The sequence below is a fragment of the Lasioglossum baleicum genome, unplaced genomic scaffold (assembly GCF_051020765.1).
Source record: "Lasioglossum baleicum unplaced genomic scaffold, iyLasBale1 scaffold0055, whole genome shotgun sequence".
Classification (NCBI taxonomy): domain Eukaryota; kingdom Metazoa; phylum Arthropoda; class Insecta; order Hymenoptera; family Halictidae; genus Lasioglossum; species Lasioglossum baleicum.
In genome coordinates, this window is record NW_027469115.1 from 812,501 (window position 1) to 817,500 (window position 5,000).

General features: G+C 51.4%; 1 non-coding gene and 1 pseudogene across 1 annotated transcript in view; both read right to left on the reverse strand.

Moving 5' to 3' along the window:
* LOC143219625 (large subunit ribosomal RNA) overlaps positions 1 to 3,404 on the reverse strand; it is a 6,573-nt pseudogene extending 3,169 nt beyond the window's left edge.
* Positions 3,405 to 4,973: 1,569 nt separating this feature from the next.
* LOC143219594 (5.8S ribosomal RNA) overlaps positions 4,974 to 5,000 on the reverse strand; it is a 155-nt gene continuing 128 nt past the window's right edge. Inside the window, exon 1 of the ribosomal RNA XR_013011389.1 lies at positions 4,974 to 5,000. This exon is cut by the window's right edge and continues 128 nt beyond it. This is a non-coding gene — a ribosomal RNA (5.8S ribosomal RNA).

Consider the following 5,000-nt stretch of genomic DNA (forward strand, 5'->3'; position numbering starts at 1 on the left):
TATTGGCCTCTGCTATAGCCTTTTCTCCAACTCTACTCTCCTTCTTTTCTCCCTTCTTCGTCTTGTTTTTGTTGTTTTTGGTTTTGGTTTGTTTATTATCTTGTTCCATGTTATTCCCACGAGTTGGGACGAAAAACAGTCACTCCCCGGGTGACGCCCTTTCCAGGGAGAAGGCTTATACAACAGGGTTCGCCTTAGTCCTGAGGTTAGCCACTAGGCGATCAGTGCTCCCACCGATCATCGACGTTCGTGCAAGGAACGTCGACCCTCTTTCACCGCGGTCTCCGGCTTAGAGGTCGGGATTTGTTTAGGGGTTTTTCTCCCCGCGGTCCGACACACAATTAAGGTAAGACCCTCGGTCTCACTCCCGTGACGTACCACCGGGTTACGCTCCGGTGGGTCGTTGCCACGGCGAGGAGTTTTCCGATTTTGCGAGTGCCACGGTGATCGCAAGCGATCACTCACGTAAGAGCACTTCCAACCAGAGCCCCGTTCGTCACCCGAGGGTGTCCAGGTCCTACCACTTGGAGGAGGGGTTGGCGCACCAGGGAATAAAACCCTGGACCTTCTAGGACCCAGTAGATAGGGACAGAGGGAATCTCGTTAATCCATTCATGCGCGTCACTAATTAGATGACGAGGCATTTGGCTACCTTAAGAGAGTCATAGTTACTCCCGCCGTTTACCCGCGCTTTTTTGAATTTCTTCACGTTGACATTCAGAGCACTGGGCAGAAATCACATTGCGTCAACACCCGTGGGGGCCATCGCAATGCTTTGTTTTAATTAGACAGTCGGATTCCCCTAGTCCGTGCCAGTTCTGAGCTGAGCGTTGAATGGCGGCCGAAGAGGACGATCGTTCTAGACGAAAGCCTCGCAGCAAGGAAGATCCGCGGGAGGCCAAGGCACGGGACCGAGCTCGGATTCCCATCAATGTGTTCACCTCGCCCAGGCCCGGCACGTCAGCCAGACCCGCTTCCCGACCAAGCCCGACACGCCCCGCTCCTCAGAGCCAATCCTTATTCCGAAGTTACGGATCCAATTTGCCGACTTCCCTTACCTACATTAATCTATCGACTAGAGGCTCTTTACCTTGGAGACCTGCTGCGGATATGGGTACGAACCGGCGCGACACCTCCACGTGGCCCTCTCCTGGATTTTCAAGGTCCGAGGGGAAGATCCGGACACCGCCGCAACTGCGGTGCTCTTCGCGTTCCAAACCCTATCTCCCTGCTAGAGGTTTCCAGGGAACTCGAACGCTTATACAGAAAAGAAAACTCTCCCCGGATCTCCCGACGGCGTCTCCAGGTCATTTTGGGTTACCCCGACGAACACTCTTACGAGGGCCCGATTGGTAAGCGGTTCCGCTGCCGGGTTCCGGAATAGAAACCGGATTCCCTTTCGCCCGATGGGTGTGTGTTTGTTTATCATTTAATGATATTTTGCTCTCTCTCTTAGGACACCTCATCTACATAGGATTTCTCTTAGGGCTTAGGATCGACTGACTCGTGTGCAACGGCTGTTCACACGAAACCCTTCTCCACGTCAGTCCTCCAGGGCCTCGCTGGAGTATTTGCTACTACCACCAAGATCTGCACCGACGGCGGCTCCAGGCAGGCTCACGCCCAGACCCTTCTGCGCACACCGCCGCGACCCTCCTACTCGTCAGAGCTTCATGGAAGACGCGCCTTTAAAAAAAGCTAACGTCAACCTCACTTGCCGCTGACGGCGGAGTATAGGCGCGACGCTTCAGCGCCATCCATTTTCAGGGCTAGTTGCTTCGGCAGGTGAGTTGTTACACACTCCTTAGCGGATTCCGACTTCCATGGCCACCGTCCTGCTGTCTTAAGCAACCAACGCCTTTCATGGTATCCCATAAGCGTCGACTTAGGCGCCTTAACTCTGCGTTTGGTTCATCCCACAGCGCCAGTTCTGCTTACCAAAATTGGCCCACTTGGCACTCTGATCCAATATAATCTCGTGGCTTCATTGATCCAAGCAAGCCAGAGATCTCACCCATTTAAAGTTTGAGAATAGGTTGAGGTCGTTTCGGCCCCAAGGCCTCTAATCATTCGCTTTACCAGATGAGACTCGCACACGTTCATCAAAAGAGAACGAGCGAGTGCCAGCTATCCTGAGGGAAACTTCGGAGGGAACCAGCTACTAGATGGTTCGATTAGTCTTTCGCCCCTATACCCAGTTCCGACGATCGATTTGCACGTCAGAATCGCTACGGACCTCCATCAGGGTTTCCCCTGACTTCGTCCTGACCAGGCATAGTTCACCATCTTTCGGGTCCCAACGTGTACGCTCTGGGTGCGCCTCTTCTCGCAATGAGAACGAGACGCCCCGGGAGTGCGAGGCCGCATCGTGACGCGGCCCATCCTCCCTTGATCGACGCTAAGGTACGATCTTCACTTTCATTGCGCCTTTAGGTTTACATGTCCCAATGACTCGCGCACATGTTAGACTCCTTGGTCCGTGTTTCAAGACGGGTCCTGAGAGTACCCAAAGCAGTAGCGTCGCTGACCGGTAATTCAAAGCTTGGCCAGTCCGAGGACACCGCCTGCTAACAGCTGGTTAGGCCCGGAGCCGGCGCTAGGTCCGTACCATCCGGGTGACAAACTAACCGAGCTTGCGGCGGGCCTGACGCACACACATTCGAAAATGGATTGGTTGCGGCCCGATACCGTCAGAGTACCGTCACGCAGCCGGCCAGGCGATCGAGCGTCTGCCGTGTGCGCACGAAGGCGACACGACAGGCAACAACTCGAGCCGTAGACCGACACGCAACGGGTCGCGACGTTCTACTAAGGGAGAAGTGCACGACTACGCGACCGGAACATTTGCCGAAGATGGTGTACCCTCGCACTGGAACCACCGAAGTGGCCCATTACGGGCTATCTGCGCACCAACGGAAGCCAGCCTCGTCGACGATGAATCTCCCCATTCGATCTTTTGGGTTTCTCAGGTTTACCCCTGAACGGTTTCACGTACTCTTGAACTCTCTCTTCAAAGTTCTTTTCAACTTTCCCTCACGGTACTTGTTCGCTATCGGTCTCGTGGTCATATTTAGCCTTAGATGGAGTTTACCACCCACTTAGGGCTGCACTCTCAAGCAACCCGACTCTAAGGAGAGGTCCTCCCGAAACGCGTACCAGTCGCTACGGGCCTGGCACCCTCTACGGGTAAATGGCCCCATTCAAGATGGACTTGGACGCGGTTCGACGTCTCGGGATAAATTGACCCTCCTGAACACTACATTTCCCAACGGCAGAACCGCGGGATTCAGTGCTGGGCTAATTCCTGTTCGCTCGCCGCTACTAAGGAAATCCTTGTTAGTTTCTTTTCCTCCGCTTAGTAATATGCTTAAATTCAGCGGGTAATCTCGCCTACTCTGAGGTCGTCGTACGTGATACAAAATTTTGTGTGTTTCGGCCGAAAGAGCGTAAAAGTAGTACTCGCGAAAACGTACAAAGCACAAAAAAAAAAGAAAAAAAAAGAAAACGAAACAACACTACACGACAGAAGAGAGAAAAAGGTAAACAAAAAACCGATATATGCCTTATGCGCCACACCAAAGTGTCAATATAATTCTTTCTTCATCTCGTGTGTCGATCGGAAACTCTCGCTAGACGATCTGGCCGGTTAACTTTAACGTCCGTCGAAAAGAACTTTCGGGGACTGGACGACCGACAGATCGCGCGGTTCCGCACGAATCGACAATGAAGAAAAGAAAAGACATGGGGCGACCGACATAAAGGTTCTCATCATTGGATATACCTTTTCTCTCTCCGCGGTGCTGTTCCGTGCGTGAACACACAAGTGTGTCTTTTGCGTCGTGTGACAATCAAGTTCGAAATAAGCCTCGCCAATAGAGGAGTATACATATTATTATAAAAAAAAAAATAATAATACATATAACCCGGTGGGATTTCTTTTTCTCTCTACTTCTTGTATAATTGAACCAAAAACCACGGGGGTACAGAAACGTTGCGCACGAAACGATTTATCATCGATCAAACACAAAACCAAATTAGAGACACGAGAGAAAGAGAGTAAGATCTCAAGACGCACATAGGCCGTCATCAATACGATTCAACGCGAACGTGGCGATGGAATGGCAATCGCACAGATTAGCGAGGACACGTCGACGACGGGGAATAATTCCGACCCGATCAAGTACGACGTGCTCCATCCCGCACATTGCTGCGCTTTGCTCCGCTGTCCATCGATCATCAAAGCGTTCGCGATAGAACGAGAGATCTCTTTCGTCTCTTCCCTCGAAGACTCGAAAAGGAATGTGTTTGTCGAAATCGCCGGCAACGACGACCCTCCGCCGTATGGCAATTATAACGTAGAGTTAAGAAACTCATCCACGCACAGGCATATTCTCTCCCTGGGGCTTAACATTGCCACACCACACACACTCTGTGTGCCACACAGTATTCTTTCTTTCTTTTATAATTTGTGTGTCCATCTCTGTAGTCTCGCGAGACTCTTGTAAATATACCTCTTTCGTATATACGCATCATTTCAGGCGACGTCGGGAGCGCGTTAAATGTTCATGAGTGGAAACGCTTCTTTCCGCAAGGCGAATCGTTTCGCAGAGAAGGTGAGAGATTTGGAGATCCTCGTCGAAGCGGTGCCTTACGGGCGGTCGTATTTTCAATACGACTCACGACACCGTAAAAACACTCACGCAAGTCCGAACGTAAGAAATACCAATCCCTACTTCGCCTCTCGTGGAAACTAGATATATATGTTTGTATGTGTTTATAAGACGCAATGCAAAAATTGGCAATTTTCACAGAACCGCGACAAACGCCGACGAAACGCCCATCATTCGCTCGTACGTAGCATCTTTGCAACCCGACTCCGAAACGCTCTTTGGCGCCCTCCAAAAATATATTTGGAGAGGTAAGCGACGGCGGGGACTTACAAGAGCAACGCAAGCAGTTTATGGTTACGTAAACGACCCTCAGCCAGGCGTGGTCCAGGA